Consider the following 25,573-nt stretch of genomic DNA (forward strand, 5'->3'; position numbering starts at 1 on the left):
ATGTTTTTATTTCTCCTTCATATTTGAAGGATAGCTTTGATGGGTATAGTATTCGTGACTGAAAGTTCCTCTCTTTCAGGACTTTAAATATTCGGGTCCACTCTCTTCTAGCTTGTAGAGTTTCTGCTGAGAAATCTGATGATAATCTAATATGCCTTCCTTTATATGTTGTATTCTTCTTTTCCCTGGCTGCCTTGAGAATTTTTTCTTTGCCATTGGTTTGTGCAATTTCATTATGATGTGCCTTGGAGTAGGTTTGTTGGGGTTAAGAAAACTCGGAGTTCTCTTTGCTTCATGAATTTGAGGCTTTAGTTCTTTCCACAGGCTTGGGAAGTTCTCATCTATTATTTGTTTGAGTATGTTCTCCACTCCAGAAAATGTCCTTTTTTATCACAGTTGTTCCAGGTTTGTGGCTTTGGTCACAGATTATCTCCTTTTCTTAACACTTGGGTTAAGAAAGTTGCTAAAGGGGAGGTGGAGGTATAATGAGGGGAATGTGAATTTCTAAAGAGGTTCTGTATTTAAAGGAGCCCTGAACCTAAACCTAACATTCCAGTCTTTTATTGTTTAAAGAAAAGTGATGAAATTCTCATCTTTTATATCTACTTCCTGATAGTTAAGGCAAGTGAAATATCTAGGATATGGGGCTGGCCTGGGGTTCAGGCTAGGTGGTGAGAACAGTTTTCACAAGGTATTTTCAATCTTAAGAGGTCATTTTTCTATCCCTCCCTGATTCTGTCAATCATCCCTTTGGTAAAAGTGCTTTTCCAGTCTTCTAAGTCTGAATTTGTCTCCTTCAGATACCAAAGATATTGTTTTCAGATCATGAGCAGGAGGTAAGTTAATTTACAATCCAACACCCTGCAGCTCAAAGGAGTCCCTGTAGCTATAATTTGAGACTCTGTTGCTCAGTGGAAAGGCAATTCCCCATGATGGAGAGATAAAGGAAAAAGAAATCCCCTGGCCTGATTCCTAAAAGTGACCTTACTGCAAGCATTCAAGAGCTATTTCTCTGTTGCTTGTGTCCCTTACCAAATGGGATGAGGAGATGTAGTTTTCCTTTGCCAGAAATTTGGGAGGTCATTTTATCTGGTTCCTCACATCAGGAACGCTTTTTCTGTAACAATGAATGACTCGAAATAGCAAACCTATGTTTCATTCCCAGTCCTCACGTGGGAAGCATGTGTCCTGGTGACAATGAACTACTCTAAGACCAGATGAAATGTTCAAGGGGCCAAAAGCAAGCAATAGCTCCAGTAAGCAGGCCAATGGACTAAAACCCCATTCCCAGTTTTACTCAAATACAAATAATTAGCCAGTACAAGTTTATGCAGTACAAATAATTCAAGGAAGCAGATAGAAGAAGTTTTCTGGGGGTAAAGTACAGGACATGGAACATGCTGATTTTCAATATCTGTTCTGAAAGCCTGAGGAATTTTGTGTTGTTGATTCTTATCCTGCTGTTTTGGTGTTTCCAGTACAGGGTCAAAGAAGTCTCTGGACTCTTGTCCACTCAGGGCTTTTGCCATAGGGTTCCTTTCTGTCTCTAATTGTTTTCCTATGTCTGCAAGTTTTCATAGCATACTCCTACAATTGTACAATTATTTCAGCACCATTTGTCAGAAAGAATATATAGGAGTTCCTCTAGCAATACAGTCTTGACATACAATGTTTTGAGTTTATGATGCTCACTCCCATAAAAACTTTAAAAAATTGAGATGTCAGTTTTAATATATGCTGTTAGCATCATAGAGACTACATGGGCAAACTAGTTTAGTTGTGCATGGAGAAGTAATATGCAGTAATGCAGCATATGAATGAGGGTCTTGGCTTTCCACAGTATGTTTACTTACACCATTTTGTACTATTAAAAGTGCAAGTGTTCCATTTGTGTTAGGCTAAGGTGTGTTTTGACTTACACCAAAATTAGGGTTACATTACTGTCGTAGGAACACAACTCTCATAACCCAAGGATTCCATAAACTTGCTTTATTGTATTGACTTCAACCTTTTATCAGAGATCAGTTGCCATATTTACATAAGTCTATTTCTGGGCTCTCTATTCTATTCCATTCATCTTTTTTTCTATTTTTTTTCACCAGTACCCCATGGACTTGATTATTGTCACCTTAAGTCAGATAATGTCATTTTTTGGCTTTGTTCTTCTTCAATGTTGAGTTAGGTCTTTTGCCTCTCCACATATACTTTAGAATCAGTTTGTTAATATTCATATTACTTTTTGAGATTTTGTTTGGGATTGCATTGAATCAAGTTGATCAAGTTGAGAACTAATATTTTCACAATATTGAGTCTTTCTATTAATATACATGGAATATCTCCCATTTACTTAGTTTTTTACTTATTCATAATGGTTTTATAGTGTTTTTAATGTAGGTTGTATACATATTTTTAGACTATATCTAAGTATTGGACTTTTGTGAATGCTAATGTAAATGGTACTGTGTTCTTTATTTCAAATTTCACTTGTGTATTGCTGGTACATAGAAAAGCAATTTACTTTTGCATATTCACCTTTAATTCTGCATCCTTGATATACAGTTATGAACTACATAACAATGTCTTGATAAACAAAGGGCCAAATGTGTGAAAGTGGTCTCACAAGAATATAATGGAAATGAAAGACTCCAATCACCTGGCAATGTTATAACCAGCATAAAATCATAGCACAACACATTATAATTATCTACAGTATTCAGTATAATAACATGTTAAATAGGTGTGTATCCTAAGAGCAATAAGACATATCATATAGCTTAGATGTGTAGTAACCTATACCACTTAGTTTTGTGTAAGTGCAATCTATGATGTTCATACAGTGATAAAATAGCTTAACAACACATTTTTCAGAACATATCTCGATTATTTAGCAACACGTGATGAATCCCTTGTTAGTCCCAAGAGTATTTTTGTGTGATTCTTTCAGATTTTCCACATAAATGATCATGTCATCTGTGAACAACAATAGTTCTTTATTCCTTCCCAATTAATATAATTTTTCTTTCCTTTTAATTTTTTTGTCCTATTGTATCAGCAAAAACTTCCACTCTAATCCTGAAAAAGAATTGCTTTGTTCTTGATCTTAGTGAAAAAGTACTTCGGTAGAATTGCATATTGAACAGATCTTAAAGATAAAGATAGATAGCCATTAGACTCTATGCTTTGAAGGTTAGTTGAGTAAATTCTTATAGCGTGTTCTCAGTAGAATTCAGAGTACAACGTGAAATGTCAATGCTGAGTCCAAGAAATCAATGCCAGGACAATTGCTTTAACTTACAAAATATTCTGAAATTTACAAAAATAACTATTATATTATTGCACATCTAATATGTACCAGGTATTATGCAATGTGATTTAGACATATTTAGACAGGTTAATTAAGGAACATTATTAGCCAAGTAAAAAATTATCTTAAATCATATTAGTATGGCACCAATTAAAGACATCAGTAATATTGCCTTGTATGTACATCTTCCTTTTCTTCCAGTGATAACTGCCAATGCCTTAGGCAACTTATAACTTATACTTAATTATATTATTTTTCACAGTGTTTTTATAATAACTTTATTTTGACAGAGAAGAACCCAGATTAAAAACAAATAAACAATTATGTGACTTTCCCTTCCCATTCCTTCACAAAGCATATAGTCTCTAGGTATCAACTGTGTGCCAGCCCAAATTACTATTATAGTGCATGTATAAGACATATCATTTAGTACCAAGTCTCTTATTTCACTCTGGCTTATACACATGTCATGTGAGCAATTATAAAAAAAAAAAAACATTTTAAGCTGAATTTGTAATATCCTGATGAACAGATCTAAATATGGACATCTTTAGATTAAACATCATGAGCAATATGGAGAAGAGGTATTATAGTGAGGTGGGGATGGAGAAATCAACTAAAGGAAAGGCAAGAGAGAAGTCTTCACACCCTTTCTTTAAAGAAATTTAGTCATTTTGCCTTTTATCACATATTCTCTAAGAGGATTGCTTTATAGTCTTTTCACCTTGATATTCTTTCCAGCTTTTCCATTTCTCTATTTTACATGAAGACCAACATGCTGCATGCTTGCTTGAGTGTATCTAATAAAGTTGCTATTAATGAAAAATACAAAAAAAGAATTATGTCCTGTTTTTTGTACATCATAACTCTGTTCACAAAATACAGACATTAAAACAATGGCCTTTCTTTGTTTTCATTTACTCAAGGTGTTATTTAGAGTGATGGTTTCACAATTTCTCAGCAAGTAGTCATGGATTTGTATTTGGGGAACACATACATTTGCTCAGCATTGTTCTTTTTGAACATCAAACATCAGCCTATTTACTGACAGAACATTTTTCTAATCGGCCCAGGTCACCTTGGACTTTGCCCTTGCCTACAAAAAACTTCTCAAATTTTAATTTCCCTACCTTTCAACGGCATTTCCCAAAATTGTGTCTTCTACAAATTTAGTAGGATTTTCTTATTTATGCCATTTATAGACATTAAAGAAAAAAAGTTATAAGTCCTGGGACAAACCTATGTGGTCTCTAGGATATATTGTCCCAAATTTCTCCCGAAGCATTTTCTGATGCCTTTGAGTAAGACCCATATAATAGTACAGCCCAGGCTTTATATCTCTAAATCATTAATAGAAATACTTTAAAGATAAACAAAGCTTTAGTGAAGTGCAGATGTGTCCTACATTAATTGTTCTCTTTTTTTTCAAGACCTGCAATTCTGTTGCAGAAAGAAAGGAAATTGGATTAGTTTAACATAAAGAGTGTCCATGAAATTTTGTTAGCAGATGAATTACTTTTTTTTCTCCTAGTTCTTCATATATAGTAAGGTGAAAATAGATTAGTATAAGGAATAATTTTCTAATTGTTAGAGCTATGCAGAGATTGAGTAGCCACCTTGAGGAGATGGTAAATATTTAATCACAGGAAGTACTCAAACAGAACATTAACAGGAGTTTCTTACATGTTAGGACATTGAGCTGAGTGACTCTCAGGTTTAGTTTCAAAGCAAAGTTGCTACAATTTTGCAATTCTTTTTTATTTCCCTATAATATATTTTCCTTCATTTCTAAAAGATTCTTTTTTCTTCAAAGACATTCTCAGGCTTCTACAAACCAGTGGTTAATTTTTCCCTTTTACTCCTACATTCCACACCACAATAAGCACATTGTAGCATTATAAATAAGCAGAGGTGTCTCATTGCCTAAAAAGGTGTATATTTACAACCATAATTGAAATTTGGAATGACATCAGAGTAATGGTGGTTTGAGAGATACTCCTGATATTTCCCCTTGAAATTTCAACAAATTGAAAAACTATAACTCAGAAAGAAACCCCAGCTGGGCTTGCAAGTGCACTAGAAACATGCATGCATCCATGCACCAAATGAACTATAAAGGTGGGATGGGTGAGAAAGATAAATTGCAATCGGAGTTGTCTTTTGAGAGGATAAGAAAAAACCTGGAGTGAGTGTGTTTTGTTTTCTTTTTTCTCTCTCCTGCACTATGGGAGTAGGAAAGCTCAAGCTCTCTAAATTTTGTCTGAGGGGTATGAAGAGAGAAACTCAGAGAGACTGGTTCTCCTTCTGCTTGGAGTATCAGTAAGATAGAGGGACAGAGGAAGAGATAAACCAAAGAAGCCAGAGAATAGGGTCATGGCCAGTGTTACTACAGTCTGCTTGCAACCTGTATTTGCTGTCAGCAGAGACAGAGAAAGCTAAAGTGTGACACCTTAGTTTTCCAGATCTTACCTCCCTCACCTCACAGTACCAAGAACAGGAGAGACAAACCCTACAGCTAGCTCTCCAGAGCCGATCTCTCCCATGAAAAACAGATGTACTCCAAGTCCAGTACACAGGTATGCTGAAATGTAGGAAGGAACATGGAAAAGCCTGAGATCACCATTGCTAGAGCTATTAAGCTGTAAACTGAAGCCATCCATAAAGGCAAACCCATAATACCAAAGCCATAAGGCCCTCAAAACACACACCATTCACCAACAGAACAGTGACTCCACCTATATCACTGTGACAGCAACATCTAAGTAGAGGACATCCCAGAAACTGCACAAAGAAAAAGTTGTGATACAGTGAATTTTACTATAAGAAAGTTCTCAAAATCAAATTTTATTTATCTTTTTTCCCCTTTATCTTTCTCTTTTTTTCTTCTTGTTCTTTTTTCTCTTTTACTGTTTTTAATTTTATTTTCTTTAGTTGTTAAATTTTTTTAATTTTACTTTTTTGTGGGTGTTTTGTTTTTTATTTTAAATTTGCTTTTGAACTTTTTCTGTGGTTTTTCACCTTCAATTGTCATAATTTTTAAAATTTTTATTGTATTATTTTTAGTTATTTTTGGTAGGTTTTATAATAATACCACTCTCAAATGCCAACAATGAAGAATAAATCTAATATCATTGCTACACAAGACAGAGAGGTAGTTCAGAAAGAAATTAAAAAATTTTCAGAAAAAAATATCCCAAACACATGGAAACCTTGGAATTAAATGGTAGAGAATGCAAAATTGAAGTTCTGAAAATAATCTGCCAATGCAAGAATCCAAGAAAATTTAATTAGCTCAGAAAATAAATTAATGATCAAAACAAAAAATCTTATAAAGGAGACTGAGATGTTAAAAACAGAGATTAAGAACTAAACACATGTATTGAATACTAAGGTAGCAAGTTTAACCAATACAACAAGGAAGAAAAGAAAAAATCAGTGTCTTCAAAGATAGCCAACTAAAGATGCTAGAGAGAGAAGAGGAGAGAGATTCACAAATTAAAAAAAAATGAAGAGAGCTCTAAAATAATTGTCTGACTATAATAGAAACAGCAATATAAGAATAATGAATATATCAGATAAAGAGAAAGAGAGAAAGAAATGTAGAGCCTATTCAAACACATAATTGATGAAAATTTTCAATCCTATGAAAACAGAGCCTCAAATTCAAGAAACAATCAAAATGTTGTGTTACCAAAGAAAGAGCTGCTCCAAGGCACATTATAATAAAATGGATAAATATCAATGACAAAGAAAGAATCCTCATAGCAGCTAGGGAAATGAAGAACATAATATATAAAGCAGAGAATATTAGGTTATTGACCGACTTCTCAACAAAAAACTCTACAAGCCAGAAGACAGAGGACCCAAACATTCAAAGTACTGAAAAAATATTATCATCCAAGAATACTATATCCATCAAAGTTATCCTTCTAATATGAAGGAGAAATAAAAACTTTTTACAGACAAAAAACAGAAACTAAAGAAATTTATCACCAGAAAAGCTCCACTTCAGACTATACTCAAGGGTATTATTTGATCAGACACAAAAAACAGAACAAATTAAAAGTATAAGTAAAAACACCAATAAGGTCACAATAAAAACAAAGATAATCTGTCAAAGATAATCTGTTATTGACAACAATAACATAAAAGAGAAGAGTACAAAGATTTGCAGTAGCAAAAAGGATGGAGCACAGAAGCACTCATAATGGAAAGGACTCTTGCACATATGAACATTATTTTCTTAATAAACAAATGATAACCACCCATAGAAAAGTCACTACTGAAACACACAGCTTAAAAAAGAAAAACAGGTAAGAGTGGAAATCAACAAACAAAAACAACTGACAGAAACAAAAAGTAGAAGAACCATACAAGACACAGATCTACCAGAAAATAAAATATAAAATGACAATAGGTAAGGTAACCAACTTTTTTATAATGAAAAGAAAGAAAAAGTAAATTAAAAAAACAATATTGCCTGACCAGGCAGTGGCACAGTGGATAGAGCATTGGACTGGGATGCCTAGGACCCAGGTTCAAGACCCCGAGGTTACCAGCTTGAGCATGGACTCATCTGGTTTGAGCAAAGCTCACCAGCTTGGACCCAAGGTCACTGGCTCGAGCAAGGGGTTACTCGGTCTGCTGAAGGCACACGGCCAAGGCACATATGAGAAAGCAATCAATAAACAACTAAGGTGTCACAAAAAAAACCTGATGATTGATGCTTCTCTTCTCTCTCCATTCCTGTCTGTCTGTCCCTATCTATCCCTCTCTCTGACTCTCTATGTCTCTGTAAAAAAAAACAACAATATTATAAATAAAAGAAACATTTTATTTATTGCAACAATAATACACTATAAAATAATAAATGCATAATAAAAACATTTGTAATATTTTATATTTTAATTATGCTTACATACCTATTAATTTTTAATAATCATTGTAAGAAAAAATATTCATTTACATACAAATATGTTACATCACACACAATAGATCAACCCTGCATCCCTGCATCGATCAAATACATTTACAAATTAGTCTTTCAATATCAAAAAGAAGGACATGTAGCAGGATACTTTTCTAGGGAGGACAGGAGTTACAAAAGAAGGGCTGCCCTCCCTAAAGGAAGACGATTGGTTACCTTACTATAGGAAATACTTCAAGTCTCAATGATACCCTAAATGTAAATGGACTGAACTCAACAGTAAAGAGGCACAGAGAATCCTGGCCCATTGGCTCTGTGGTAGAGCATTGGCCCTGCATGTTGAAGTCCAGGTTCAATTCCTGGACAAAGTACATAGGAGAGATGCTCATTTGCTTTTCCACCCTTTACTCTATCTTTTCTCTCTATCTCTTTCTTCCCCTACTGCAGCCAAGGTTTCATTGAAGCAAAGTTGAGGATGGCTCCATGGCCTCAGACTCAGGCACTAGAATGGCTCTGGTTGCAATGGAGCAATGCCCCACATGGGCAGATCATTACCCCCTGGTGTTTATGCCAGGTGGATCCCAATCGAACATATGTAGGAGTCTGTCTGTCTGCCTCCCTGCTTCTCCCTTCAGAAAAATACATAAAAGGGGGCACAGAGTAGCAAATTGGATCTAAAAGCAAAATGCAAACATATGTTGCCTTAAAGAGACACATCAAAGCTGCAAGAACAAAAGTAGATTTAGAATAAAAGGTTGGAAAACAATTCTGCAAGAAAATAATAGCTAAAGAAAATCTGGTATAGCCATACTCATATCTGACATTGATGACTTTAAGACAACAAAGGTAACAAGAGGAAAAAGGATGTTTTACAGTAATAAAGGGGACATTGTATCAAGAAGGCATAATGCACACACACACATATATATACACATATATATGTACATATACATATATATACACCAAACTTGAGAGGACCAACATATAAAAGACATCTACTAACTTATCTAAAAATAGAAACAGACAAAAACACAATCTCACTTGGAGATTCCAAAATACTATTGATGGCTTTAGTTAGATCATCCAAGGTAAAAATAAAAAAAGAAATATCAGCTGTAAACAACTCTCAAGACCAAATGAACATAATAGACATTTATAGAAGATTTCTTTCCAAAATTTTAGATTATATATTCTTCTCCAGTGTGCACAGAATATTCTGAAGGATAGATCATATGTTGAGCCACAAAATTAACAACAAATTCATGAAGACTAAAATTATAACAATCATATTTATTGATCATAAGAATTTGAAATTAGAATTCAGTTATAAAAAGAAATTCAAGAAAACCACAAAAATGTGGAAATTAAGCAACATACTTCTAAAATATAATTGGGTCAAAGAAGAAACAAAAGAAGAGACCAAAATACATATACAGAAAAATAAAAATGACAACATTTATCAAAATTTTGGGGATGCAATGACAGCACTAATAAGAGGAAAGTTGATGACACTGCAGGCTTATATCAAGAATTAAGGAAGATCGTAAGTAAACAATCTATCATCACACTTTAAGGAACAAGAAAAAGAAGAACAAAGAAAACCAAAAATCAGCAGAAATAAGGAAATAGTATAAATTAGAGCAGAATTAAATAAAATGGAGAACAAAGAAATGAAAAAAATAATACAACATAGAGCTTGTTCTTTGAAAATATCTATAAAATCGACAAAACACTGGCTGGACTTACTAAGGAAAAAAAAGGATTTATATAAACAAAATTTGAAATGAAAGAAGAGAAATTACCACAGATATCACAGATATAAAAAGGATCATAGTAGAATATTAAAAAAATATATATGTCACCAAATTTGACAAACTAGAAAAAATGGATAAATTCCAGAACTATACAATCTTCCTAGACAAATCACAAAGAAGTGAAAAGCCTGAATAGACCCAGAAGCAGGAGAAAATAGAAACAACTATCACAAACCTCTTTAAAAACTAAACTCCAGAACTAGATGGTTACATAAGTGAATTCTACAAAACATTAAGAAAAAAAAGTACTTACTTTCTCAAAGTCTTTCAAAAAATAGAGGATAAAGCAATTCTCCCCAAAGCATCTCATGAGGCAAACTTAATCCTCATTCCAAAACCTGGCAAGAACAACCCAAAAAACAAAAACTACAGACCTATTTCTCTAATAAACACAAATACCAAAATCTTAAACAAAATATTAGTAAATCAAATAGAACAACACATTAAATAAGTAGTACAGCTTGACCAGGCAGTGATGCAGTGGACAGAGCATCAGACTGGGATGTGGAGGACCCACGTTCAAGACCCCGAGGTTACCAGCTTGAGCACAGGCTCATCTGGTTTGAGCAAGGCTCACCAGCTTGAGCCCAAGGTCGCTGGCTCGAGCAAGGGGTCACTTGATCTGCTGTAGCCCCCCGGTCAAGGTACATATGAGTAATCAATCAATGAACAACTAAGGAGCTGCAATGAAGAATTGATGTTTCTCATCTCTCTCCCTTCCTGTTTGTCCCTATCTGTCACTCTCTCTGACTCTCTCTATCTCTGCCATAAATAAATAAATTAATAAATAAATAAAAATAAAAAGTAGTATGCCATGATAAGTTGGGATTCATTCCAGGAGCATAACAATGGTTCAACATATGGAAATTGATTAACATAATACACGACATCAAAAAAACAAAGAACAAATATGATATGATGGTATAAGTAGATGCAGAAAGCAAATTCAGTACAACAAACCCATATGTTTATTTTTATTATTTATTTATTTAAAAAAAATTCTGAAGTTGGAAACGGGGAGGTAGTCAGACAGACTTCTGCATGCACCCAACTGGGATCCACCTGGCATGCCCAGCAGGGGGTGATGCTCTGCCTATATAGGGTGTTGCTCTGTTGCAACCAGAGCCATTCTAGCGCTTGAGCCAGAGGTCATGGAGCCATCCTCAGTGCCCGGGCCAACTTTTTCTCCAATGGAACCTTGGCTGCAGGAGGGGAAGAGATAGACAGAGAGGAAGGAGAGGGGGGAGGGGTAGAGAAGCAGATGGGCACTTCTCCTGTGTGCCCTGGCCGGGAATTGAACCCAGCCGACGCTCTACCACTGAGCCAACCGGCCAGGGCAGTACAGCCCCATATGTTTAAAACATTCAATAAAATCATAATTTTTTTAAAAAGTACCTCAACATAATAAATGCCATATATGACAAATGATTAGCTAATATCATAATAAATCATGAAAAAAATAAAAGTTTTTTTTAATCAGGATAAAGACAAGTCGACTCACTCTCTCCACTTTTATTCAACATAGTTCTGAAAGCTATAGACAGAGCAATCAAGCAGGAAAAAGAAATAAAATGCATTTATATCAGGAAAAGAGAAGTAAAAGTATCACTTTTTGCTGATGAAATAATATTGTATGTAAAAAACCTCAAAGGTTCTCCAAAAAACTAGTGGAAGTAATAAACCAATACTGTAAATAAATAAAATGCTAAGAGTAAACTTAATAAAGAACGTGAAAAACATATACTGAAAAGTACAAAAATTATTGAAAGAAATTAAAAAAGACATAAGATGTAAAAAGTATTCCACATTCATGGATTGGAAGAATAAACATAGTTAAAATGGCTATATTAACCAAAGTAATACATAAATTTAATGCAATCCTCATCAAAATTCCAAATTATCTTTTAAAGAAATAGAACAAAAAATTACCAGTTTTGTACAGAAACATAAAAACCCTGAATAGCCAAAGCAATCCTAAGGAAAAAGAATGAAGCCAGAGGTATCACACTACCTGAAATCAAATTATACTTTAAAGCCATGTTAATGAAAACAGGATGATATTTGGAAAAAAAATAGAGGTACAGACTAATTGGAACAGAATCAATGGCCCAGAAATAAAACCACATATATATGATCAAATCATCTTTGACCAAGGAGCCAAAATTACACAATGAAAAAAGAGGAAGACTCTTCAGTAAATGGTGCTTGGAAAATTGGAAGGCCACATGCAAAAGAATAAAATTTAACTGCAGTTTGTCTACCTAGACAAAAATTAATTAAAAATGGATCGAAGATCTAAATATAAGATCTGAAATAATAAATTAAATAAGAAAACATAGGTAATAAACTCACAGACTTTGTAGAGAACAATTTATAAATTTGACTTCAAAGCAAGAGAATAAAGGCAAATATAAATGAGTGGGATGATATCAAACTATGAAGCTTCTGCACAGCAAATTAAACTGACAACAAAACAAATAAGCAGTAAACTAAATCAAGACAATATTTTCAAACATCTCCAATAAGGGGTTAATATTCAAAATATGTAAAGAACTCACAAAACTGTAACAAACAAGTAAACAAACCAATTAAAAATGGGAAGAGAACCTGAGCAGACACTTCTCCCAAGAAGACATAAGAATAGCCAACAGATACATGAAAAGAGTCTCATCTTCACTAGCTATTAGAGAAATGCAAATCAGAACTACAATGAGATACCACCTCACACCTGTTAGATTAGCTTTTATAAACAAGACAGGTAATAACAAGTGTTGGAGAAGCTGTGGAGAATGAAACCCTCATTCACTGCTGGTGTATATGAAAATTAGTACAACCATTATAGAAGAAAGTATGGTAATTTCTCAGAAAATTAGAAATAGAATTACCATAAGACCCAGAAATCCTTCTACTGGGTATCTACACTTAAAGCTAAAAAATGAAAATAAAAGAAAAGGTGTGTAAAGAAACATGCGCCCCCATGTTCATCGCAGCATTATTTACATTGGCAAAGATGTGGAAACAAGGAAAGTGTCCTTCAAAAGAGGATTGGAGGAGGAAGATGTGGGACATTTATTATGGAATACTACTGCATCGTAAAAAAATGATATGTTGCCATTTATGACAGCATGAATAGATGTTGAGAATATTATTCTGATTGAAATAAGTGAATCAGAAAAAGCTAAGAACTGTATGATTTTGCACTAAATTGGGATATAAAACTGGGACTCATGTACATAGATAAAAGCTAAGTGTAGAGTTTCCGGAGGAGGGGAAGAGAAAGGGGGTGTGGGAAAGGGTGTAGGGAAGAAAAATATAAGGTAATAGAAAATGATTTGATTTTCAGTGATGGTTTTTTTATAATAATCAACAGTTCAAATGCTATAGAGATATTTAGCTGAAACCTATGCACTCTTATTGATCAATGTCACCCTGTTAAAGTTAATTTTCTAAATAAATTTAAAAATTAGAAAAACAAGCATAATTAAGTAAAAAAAAATTAAAATAAAGCAAACAAAAGCAATGCTTTTTCTTCTTTTATCCAGTCTAAATAAATTAAAGTGGTGAAAGTTGACCTATAAATACAGAGTTCTAAGGACCAACAAGTTGACATAAATGACTCAGTGAGATTGTTGGTTTTCCACATACTTCCTTCTCAGAAAAGCATAGGCACTTGCTCACCCAAATCCCAAGGTGAGTCAGTTAAATGTTTGAACAATAACTGTAAGTGTAATGATAATGAAATATCCCTTCCCCAAAATATATCTGAATTTCAATGCTGTTGTCTAGAATAGCCTCATAATTACTTAAATATAATGGTGAGTTTGTTTTGGGGGTTTTTTGTAATTTTTTTTACTAAAGTGACATAATGCATTTTTCTATACATTTTTCAAGGAAGAAAAATAAAGTTGATGTTATCCACCACAAGCCTACCACCAGGGAAGTCTCCTTAGCTACTTAAATCTTGACATCTTCTCTTACTTGCTATGGAGAAGTGAAAAAAAATCTAAAAGGAGTGACAGAAAACTACATACAGCATAATAGCTCTACTGTTCCAGTTCTACTTTAAAATGGGAAAAAAAGAAGTTTAAAGAGAAGAATAGAAATTTTATTTTCAAAGATCAGTTAAGTGTTTTCTGATAATTTTCAGCACATTTTGTTTTATCTTGGTTTGAGTTTCTCCTACCAAAGCAGAACCTGAAATAATGATTAAAGAGCAAATTATTCATTAAAAATGATCCTAGTAAGTATTGATAAGGAAGCAGAAGTTTGACAGTAAAGAAAGGAAGTCAATAAAGTTTTTGTTATCAAGCCAGTTACTACAGTGGACAACTGCAGTTCAGTCTTTCTGGGGAATTCTGGATGAAGGCAGTGCAGAATTCTCCAGTGTTATCCCAACTGAGGGACAAGGACTCTGCAAGATATATCCACTGGGAGAATCTTAAGAGGGCAAAGGAGTAGGCAGACATTCCAACTGCCACCTCCCAAAGTCAAATGAAATTACAAATAGATTTAAGAACAATCATCTTGAAAAACTAATTTTGGACTAAACAAAGAAGAGTCCATAACCAAGGATCACAGAAAAAGCCACACTAATAAAAGTAGGAAGGGCAGAAACGCAGAGAGTGCTGCCCTGCTTTCAGGAGTGAGAGGTAGCTGAGGTTCCAAATGGACTTTTACTGTAGGGAGGGTCACCCTGAGAGGTGTAAGTGCTCATCCCCAGGCCCAGAGCCTAGAAGAGGATCCCCAGAGAGCATTTGGTGGTGAAAAGAGCAGGGTTTCTGTATGTGAGAAAGAGACTAAGATTTCAGAAATACAGACTCCATCTTAAAGGGCCCACACAGAAAATCTCATTCACAGCCACTTACCCAGGCTCTGGTGGAGGAAGAGCTGAGAGGATTGGAATTTCATGAGGAGAGTGTAAAGTTGGATGCCCAGGGAGAGACACTGTGGGGGACGGCTACTGGAACCCTTGTACTGATTCATTCTCCAATACTGCAGTAGCCATCTTCCTTGGGCAGAGAGTCCCCTCTGTGTGGCATCAGCCTGGGGAAAAGCACCTGCTCTACTTTCACCCTCAGAAGTCTCTCCAGCTCCAGCCATAGCAATGGTCATTCTGAGATGCCAGGAAGTAGGGGTCACATCAGTGACTCAGTTTTCTGGTGTTAAGAACGGAACTTTTCCCCCACATGCTCCTGACTCTAAAACTGGTGCTTCCACCTCATGGGGGACTCAGTAGAAACTATAAACTGCAGGCAGACTAAAACTCTGGGACTTAGAGGCCACACCCTCAGGAACTCTGGGAGTCACAGTCTACTGAGGTCTGTGAAAAAACTCTGGACAGACTAAAACCTGGGGCTGAGGGTAGGAAGCCACAACCACCACCCTTCCTAACCCTTGAATTGATGCAGGTACTAGAACATAGCAGAGGTTTTTTTAGTGGCTGAGCCCAACAAGCAGTCAGAAGACAGAGGCTGCAGGAGGTGAGACTCAGTGAAACTTGGCCTTTTAAGGAGACCTTCTTCTAGGCCCAATGTTGTTAAAACTCATTTTATGAGTGCAGCTGGGTATTTCCATGTGTACCTGGGCCCAGCAGAGGCAACAACAAACTCTGGATTGCTTGTAGCTCCAAGAAGGTTGCTGAAGACTAGTCACAGGCAGTGTCTCCCACTAGTCTACACTGGGTTCTTCCTGGGAGGCCCAGGGCTGGCACATCCAGTGGCCAGCTACAGAAAGCATAGGTTCAGGACCCAACAGTCCTCGCTAGAGTGGTATCCCAAAGAAATGCTCCTCACACCTAGCTCAGCTGAGGCAAGTTCCACTCTCTATGATCAGCACTGGCACAGCAGATCATGTGCATTGGATAGGGTGGAGCTTCACAGTCAGAAGGTGTGCTAGATATCCTGCTTTGCTATGTTAGATTCCACAGGTGGAAGGGATAGAGACTTGCATCATGGATATTTAACATGTGATTTCTTGAGATTATATTGTTAGATCTAGTTGAGGGGCTTAGCCACCTTCAGGTGGGACACAATCAGTCTCAGGAGTGGACTCTCTTTGTCTTCTTCCCTGAGACCAGGGTATCATGAGCTGAAAGAACTTCTGCAGAGGAGACTGTTGGCCACACATGGCATGAACCTGATAGTCACCTTGTTGGAGTGAAATAAAATTTGAGTATACAGTACTGGCTGAAGGATTAATCTCTGGAGTAGAGGCCACATTTCCAATACTGAGCTTCTGACCAAGAGACCCCTGAAGTAGGGGGTACCACTAACATTGTATTTACAACTTCAGCTGCCCTAATGCACCAACCATGCAAACTATAGAGGGGTTGGATTGGTGAAGTCATTCTGAGCCCAGACTATGGTCTTACTACAAAAGACTCTGTGGGAAGACCTGGCAGCAGCAACAAGAGGAAAAGCAGCAGAAATGTGGAGAGAAATATTGCAGAGCTTGGGGTTTGTATGAAGCTGTTGTCAACTAAGTAGGGGGAAGTTTATCCTTATAATAGAGGTTGGCCCTTCTCACATTAACCTGTCACAAAAAACAAATATACAAAAAATAAAAAGTGTGGTAGCTGCAGACAGGTAGCCCATAGCTGGTTACAAACAACAGCTGAATCCACCCAAGAAGATCTAGAGCCAATGCAAATGGTAGTGGGTGGCACACAACACCAACTAGCTACATAAGTAACATGCTCAAAAATGGAGTCTAGCAGGCATCAAATACTGTGGAGAATAAATTTGCCCAACAGAACAGACATTGTACAGTGTTTAATGCATATGATCAAGATTGACCCTTAGAGCCAGCCAACCTGAAGGGAAAAACATAGCCAAAAAAGGACCAACCACATTTAATACTCACATACAAGAGAGAAAATAGTGTCCTCCAAAGGCATTCCTAGAACAAGAAAAATATGTGGCCTGGAAGTTAGTACCACTGAGCACATCTTTTTTATAAAGATACCACAAAAATTTCAAAGTCAAACCACACTATTTAAAACACAGACAAAATTTGCAGACAGAGAAATACAACCCAAATAAATCAGCAAGACAAATCCCCAGAAAAATAACTAAATGAGATGGAAGTAACCAAACTACTAGATGCAGATTTTAAAACAATGATTTTTAGGATACTCAAGGATCGTAGAGCAACAATAAATGGACAAAATGAGCACCTAAATATAGAGATAGCAAGCATCAGAAAGGACATTAAAATCATAAAAAGGAACCAGTCAGAAATAAAAAATACAATATCAGAATGAAGATTATACTAAAAGAAATCAATAGCAGGCTGGATAAAGCAGAATATCAAATCTGCAATTTAAAGGACAAGATAAACAAAAACAAGGAAGGAGTAAAAATAAAAGAAGCTTAAAAAGAATGAGGAAAACCTAAAAGAGCTCTGTGACAACTTGAAGAGGAACAACATTCACATCATAATGTTTCCTGAAGGAGAAGAGAATACACAAGGGATAGAGAACAGGTTTCAAGAAACCATAGCTAAAAACTTCTCTAAATTGATGAAGGAAAAAGTCACAGAAGTTCAAGAAACACAGAATCTCATTAAAGAGAAACCCAAGAAGGCCTATACCAATACACATCATAATTAAAGTGCCAAAGTTAAGAGACAAAGAAAGAATTCTAAAAGCTGAAAAAGAGGAGTGACGTCACGGAAATGGCGCCCTGAGCAGCACGTCAGACAGATCTCCCCAAAATCACAACAAATTTATCAACTAGAAACAGAAAAATTTATCCTCGGAGCATTCCGGAGTTCCACACAAACTGAAAGCGAAAGGACTGTTATCACTTGAATCTGAGAGACGAGGGTGTGGAGGAAGCTAACTACCACAAGGACGTTCATTCAAGCCGCGGAGGGAGTGCACCTGTGGTGAGTCGGCCCACAATCAGGGAGCGGCCACCGTGCGCGCCTGGGGCCACGTTCCGGTCGCAGAGCGAGCACCACTAGCGTTCCCAGTGGCCCGCGCACTGCAAGTGAGAGTCCCCAGCCACCGGTGTCCAGAGCACCCCATTTGCACACGTGCCCTGGGCGTCCCACGCACCCAGAGCGCCCTACTGGCCCGCACACCCAGGGTGCCCCATTATCCTGCACGTGGTGCGCCCCAGCCGCCAGCGGCAGGGCGAGCGGGAGAGGCGCCAGGGCGGACTTTCCTGCTTGGGAGATTCTCTCTGTGAGCGGGGCACCTCACCCAGCCATTCAAGCTAACAATCAAGCATTGGGGGAGGGGTGTGCAGGCAGCCTGAAATACTTTCGGGAGCACAGCTGCGGACCCAATCACTGAAATTAGCTTAACCCATGAAATCTGCGTACCCATGGGGCTCTAATTGATAAGATCTCTCTCAGTTCAGCGATGCAAGACAAGAGGCTTGATATTTTTTAGTGCCTCTCGCTAAAGGGGTGGGGGCAACTTCTGATTCATAGAGCCTCCATATTCAGGGATAAACGCTAACAAGAGGGACTTGGCAGATAATAAGATCTATACTACACTAGTCGCAAGCAGAGACTAGTGCCTCTTCTTCCCAGCCAAAACAGGCTACAAAGTGTGGAAAGCCTGGGTTGAGTGGTCCAACTGAATGCTAGGCGCTGAACAGTCACCTTGACAACAATTGACTCCCAGCCCCGCCTGATTACACTGGAGGCTCTGACTGCCAGAGCCTTTCCCAAAGCCTTGCGCTGAGTGGGGATAGAGTGGGGATTTCCCAGCTCTTTGAGCCTCTTACTCCCCAGGCAGAAGCAGTAGCAGCCTTATAGCTGGATCACCAGGTTGCTAATTCAGAAAGGGGGGACTAGGAGAGAGACTCCAGGAAAGCAAACTCTCTCATCGTTGGACGCTGCAAATGCCAACAAGCCTTGACTACCAGCAAGATTAAAGCCAATTATGTGACATTGCCATAGAATCCCATCAACTGCAAATCCCTACCTAAGTGTGACACAGGGGCAGAGCCTGGGGTACAGAGTCACCGACCAGGAAGAGGGAGAGAAAAGAAAAAGGAAGAAGTTAATCTCTCAAAATCAAGAAAAATCCACAGAATTTACAACTTGTTCCAATAATTTTTTTGTTGTTGTTTGTTTTTTCTATCTTATTGCCTTTATTATTATTATTTCTATTTCCTCCACCTCGGTCCTTTTATTCTCTGCCCATCTTATGCTTCCCTTTTCTTGAACTACATTACCCATGAGTGTTACATTTTATTTATTTTCTTCATCCTCACCCTCCTTTAAGATTATACTCCAAAACACTTAACTCTCACTCTCTCCTCTTTTGTTTTTTTTTGTTTTGCTTTATTTTGTTTTTTCTCTTCCTTTTTTTTCTTCCTTCGTTTTTCTCTTTTTCTTATTTTTTTCTTTCTATTCGTTTTTTCTTATCTCATTTTACTTTTCCTCCCATTTAATCCTCAATCACGAACAAATTATTTAATTTGGGACTCAAGGATTTTTTTTTGGTTTTATTTTTCTTTTTTGCTTTTGTTTTTGTTTTTTTTTTGTTGTTTTTCTTGTTTGTTTGTTTATTTTTGTGACATTTTGGGTACTTTTTACGTTGCTTTTTAACTCACTAGCATTCCTCCCAACCCAAGGTCTCCATTGTATTTAGTCTTCGCTCCACTTAATACAACAGATTTTTACTTATTATTTTTATTTTTTTCTTCTTTATTATTCTTTTTTTTTCTCCTTTTTTCTCATTCCCTCTTATCCCTCTCATTATATCTTAGTCGACCATCACTTACAAGCAAATCATCTTATGCTTCTCTATGATTTTCTTCTTCTTTTTTTTTTCATTTAGTAGGTTCCTACTCCCTTTTTTTGCCCCTTGAACTCTTCACCCCAATTCAGGCCCTCCATAATAGGCAGTTTTTGTTCCATTTAGCGTAATATAATTCACAGGTCATCACGATATTTCCCTGAGAAGGAGAGAGGAGGAAAAGAGAAGAAAGAAAAAAGGGGGAAATAATAAATTATTACTGTTTTATTTTGTGGGGTGTTTTACATTTTTTTTACTTTTTACTCTTTATTAATTCTAATTAGTGCTATCAAAAAGACCACCCTCAGATGCCAATAAGAAAGAGGAAATTGAATATTAAGGATACAAAAGAAAGAGAGGAAACACAAATAGATGTGGAAAAATCTATGGAGAAAACACTTAACATATTGGAGCTAAATGACAGAGAATTTAAAATAGAAATCTTAAAAATACTCAGAGATATACAAGAAAACACAGAAAGGCAATTTAGGGAGATCAGAAAACAACTCAATGAACACAAAGAATATATTACCAAGGAAATTGAAACTATAAAAACAAATCAAACAGAAATGAAAAACTCAATTAACGAGCTGAAAAATGAGGTAACAAACTTAGCTAACAGAACAGCCCAGATTGAAGATAGGATTAGTGAAATAGAAGACAAACAACTTGAGGCACAACAGAGAGAAGAAGAAAGAGACTCAAAAATAATAAAAAACGAGAAAGCCCTACAGGAATTGTCTGACTCCATCAGAAAGAATAACATAAGAATAATAGGTATATCAGAGGGAGAAGAGAAAGAAAATGGAATGGAGAATATACTCAAACAAATAATAGACGAGAACTTCCCAAGCCTATGGAAAGAACTAAAGCCTCAAATTCAAGAAGCAAACAGAACACCGAGTTTTCTTAACCCCAACAAACCCACTCCAAGGCACATGATAATAAAGATGACACAAACCAAAGACAAAGAAAAAATTCTCAAGGCAGCCAGGGAAAAGAAGAGTACAACATATAAAGGAAGGCCTATTAGATTATCATCAGATTTCTCAGCAGAAACTCTACAAGCTAGAAGAGAGTGGACCCCAATATTTAAAGCCCTGAAAGAGAGGAACTTTCAGCCAAGAATACTATACCCATCAAAGCTATCCTTCAAGTATGAAGGAGATATAAAAACATTCACAAATACAGAAAAGATGAGAGAATTTATCAACAGAAAGCCCCCACTCCAGGAAATACTAAAGGGGGTTTTCCAACCAGATTCAAAGAACAAAAGAAAACAAAACCACAAGTAACAGCTCCACCAAGAACACAATAAAACCAAACTTAAACTGTGACAACAAAAGAGAAAAAAGAGGGGAGAGGATGGAGATTAACAGTAGCAAAGGACGATGAGGTGCAGAAATACTCATAAGATAGGGTACTACAATGAATATGGTAGGTAACCTTTTCATTACTTAATGGTAACAACCCTTGAAAAAAACACCACAAAAACACTCGACTTAAAAAAGGTAGCAACAGGCCTGACCTGTGGTGGTGCAGTGGATAAAGCGTCGACCTGGAAATGCTGAGGTCGCCGGTTCGAAACCCTGGGCTTGCTTGGTCAGGCACATATGGGAGTTGATGCTTCCAGCTCCTCCCCCCTGTCTCTCTCTCCTCTCTCTCTCTCTCTCTCCTCTCTAAAATGAATAAATAAAAAAAAATTTTAAAAAAAGGTAGCAACAGAGGAAAGAAGTATGGAATACAAACAGACAAAAACAAATGATAGAAAAACAAAAGAGAAGAATCAAACAAGATACAAAACTAACAGAAAGCAATTTATAAAATGGCAGTAGGGAACCCACAAGTGTCAATAATTACACTAAATGTAAATGGATTAAACTTACCAATAAAAAGACACAGAGTAGCAGAATGGATTAAAAAAGAAAATCCAACTATATGCTGCCTACAAGAAACACATCCAAGCAACAAGGATAAAAACAAATTCAAACTGAAAGGCTAGAAAACAATACTCCAAGCAAACAACACCCAAAAAAAAGCAGGTGTAGCAATACTCATATCTAATAATGCTGACTACAAGACAGAAAAAGTACTCAGAGACAAAAATGGTCATTTCATAATGATTAAGGGGAAGTTGAATCGAGAAGACATAACAATCCTTAATATATATACACCAAACCAAGGAGCACCAAAATATATAAGACAGCTATTTATTGACCTTAAAACAAAAACTAACAAAAATACAATCATACTTGGAGACCTCAATACACTGCTGACGGCTCTAGATCGGTCATCCAAACAGAGAATCAGTAAAGATATAGTGGCCTTAAACGAAATACTAGAACACCTGGATATGATAGACATCTACAGGACACTTCATCCTAAAGCGACAGAGTATACATTTTTCTCTAGTGTACATGGAACATTCTCAAGAATTGACCATATGTTGGGCCACAAAGACAATATCAGCAAATTTAGAAAAATTGAAATTGTACCAAGCTTATTCTCAGATCATAAAGACTTGAAACTAGAATTCAACTGCAAAAAAGAGGGGGAAAACCCACAAAAATGTGGTGGGTTTTTGTTTAAAACTAAACAATATACTTTTAAAAAATGAATGGGTCAAAGATGAAATAAGTGCAGAGATCAAAAGATATATACAGACAAATGAAAATGAAAATACGACATATCAGAATCTCTGGGATGCAACAAAAGCAGTAATAAGAGGAAAGTTCATATCACTTCAGGCCTATATGAACAAAGAGAGAGTCGAAGAAAATCACTTAACTTCACACCTTAAGGAACTAAAAAAAGAAGAATAAAGACAACCCAAAACCAGCCGAAGAAAGGAGATAATAAAAATCAGAGCAGAAATAAACAAAATAGATAACAGAAAAACTATAGAAAAAAATCAATAAAACAAGGAGCTGGTTCTTTGAAAAGATCAACAAAATTAACAAACCCTTGGCAAGGCTCACCAAGGAAAAAAGGCACAGGACTCAAATAAATAAAATCCAAAATGAAAGAGGAGAGATCACCGAAGACATCATAGATATACAAAGAATTATTGTAGAATACTATGAAAAACTATATGCCACCAAATACAACAATCTAGAAGAAATGGATAAATTCCTAGAACAATACAACCTTCCTAGACTGAGTCATGAAGAAGCAGAAAGCCTAAACAGACCAATCAGAAGGGAGGAAATAAAAAAAACTATTAAAAACCTCCCCAAAAATAAAAGTCCAGGCATAGACGGTTATACTAGTGAATTCTATCAAACATTCAAAGAAGACTTGGTTCCTATTCTACTCAAAGTCTTCCAAAAAATTGAAGAAGAAGCAATACTTCCAAACACATTTTATGAGGCCAACATAACCCTCATACCAAAACCTGGCAAGGATGGCACAAAGAAAGAAAACTAAAGACCAATATCTCTACTGAATACAGATGCTAAAATACTAAATAAAATACTGGCAAACCAAATACAACAACATATTAAAAAAAATAATACATCATGATCAAGTGGGATTCATCCCAGAATCTCAAGGATGGTTCAACATACGTTAAACGGTTAACGTAATACACCATATCAACAAAACAAAGAACAAAAACCACATGATCTTATCAATAGATACAGAAAAGGCTTTTGATAAAATACAACACGATTTTATGTTTAAGACTCTCAACAAAATGGGTATAGAAGGAAAATATCTCAACATGATAAAGGCCATATATGATAAACCATCAGCCAACATCATATTAAACGGCATAAAACTGAGGACTTTCTACCTTAAATCAGGAATAAGAGAGGGTTGTCCACTCTCTCCAGTCTTATTTAACATGGTGCTAGAAGTTCTGGTCAGAGCAATCAGACAAGACAAAGAAATAAAGGCATCCATATCGGAAAAGAAGAAGTAAAGGTATCACTTTTTGCTTATGATATGATCCTATACATCGAAAACCCGACGGACTCCACAAAAAGATTATTAGAAACAATAAATCAATACAGTAAGGTCGCAGGATACAAAATTAACATACAAAAGTCCATAGCCTTTCTATATGCCAACAATGAAATATTAGAAAATGAACTCAAAAAAGTAATCCCCTTCACGATTGCAACAAAAAAAAAAAGAAATACCTAGGAGTAAACATAACAAAGAATGTAAAGGACCTATATAACAAAAACTACAAGGCATTATTAAGAGAAATAGAAAAAGACACAATGAGATGGAAAAATATTCTTTGTTCTTGGATAGGAAGAATAAATATAATTAAAATGGCCATATTACCCAAAGCAATATATAAATTTAATGCAATTCCCATCAAAATTCCTATGAGATTTTTTAAAGAAATGGAACAAATAATCATCAGATTTATATGGAACTATAAAAAACCCCGAATAGCCAAAACAATCCTAAGGAAAAAGAATGAAGCTGGGGGCATTACAATACCTGAATTTAAACTATATTATAGGGCCACGACAATCAAAACAGCATGGTATTGGCAAAAAAATAGACACTCAGACCAATGGAACAGAATAGAAAGCCCAGAAATAAAACCACATATATATGGTCAAATAATCTTTGATAAAGGGGCCTACAACACACAATGGAGAAAAGAAAGCCTCTTCAACAAATGGTGTTGGGAAAACTGGAAAGCCACATGCAAAATAATGAATCTCGACTACAGCCTGTCCCCGTGTACTAAAATTAATTCAAACTGGATCAAAGACCTAAATATAAGACCTGAAACAATAAAGTACATAGAAGAAGACATAGGTACTAAAATCATGGACCTGGGTTTTAAAGAACATTTTATGAACTTGACTCCAATGGCAAGAGAAGTGAAGGCAAAGATAAATGAATGGGACTATATCAGAATAAAAAGTTTTTGCTCAGCAAGAGAAACTGATATCAAAATAAACAGTCAACTAAATGGGAAATGATATTTTCAAACAACAGCTCAGATAAGGGCCTAATATCCAAAATTTACAAAGAACTCATAAAACTCAACAACAAACAAACAAACAATCCAATAAAAAAATGGAAAGAGGACATGAACAGACACTTCTCCCAGGAAGAGATACAAATGGCCAACAGATATATGAAAAGATGCTCATCTTCATTAGTTATTAGAGAAATGCAAATCAAAACTACAATGAGATACCACCTCACCCCTGTTAGATTAGCTATTATCAACAAGACAGGTAATAGCAAGTGTTGGAGAGGCTGCGGAGAAAAGGGAACTCTCATCCACTGTTGGAGGGATTGTAAAGTAGTACAACCATTATGGAGGAAAGTATGGTCGTTCCTCAAAAAACTGCAAATAGAACTACCTTACGACCCAGCAATCCCTCTACTGGGTATATACCTCAAAACCTCAGAAAAATTGATTCGTAAAGACACATGTAGCCCCATGTTCATTGCAGCACTGTTCACAGTGGCCAAGACATGGAAACAACCAAAAAGCCCTTCAATAGAAGACTAGATAAAGAAGATGTGGCACATATACACTATGGAATACTACTCAGCCATAAGAAATGATATCATCAGATCATTTACAGCAAAATGTTGGGATCTTGATAACATTATACGGAGTGAAATAAGTAAATCAGAAAAAAAACAAGAAGTACATGATTCCATACATTGGTGGAACATAAAAATGAGACTAAGAGACATGGACAAGTGTGTGGTGGTTACCAGGGGTGGGGGGAGGGAGTACATGGGAGGGAGGGAGGGAGAGAGTTAGGGGGAGGGGGAGGGGCACA

The sequence above is a fragment of the Saccopteryx bilineata genome, chromosome X (assembly GCF_036850765.1).
Source record: "Saccopteryx bilineata isolate mSacBil1 chromosome X, mSacBil1_pri_phased_curated, whole genome shotgun sequence".
Lineage (NCBI taxonomy): Eukaryota > Metazoa > Chordata > Mammalia > Chiroptera > Emballonuridae > Saccopteryx > Saccopteryx bilineata.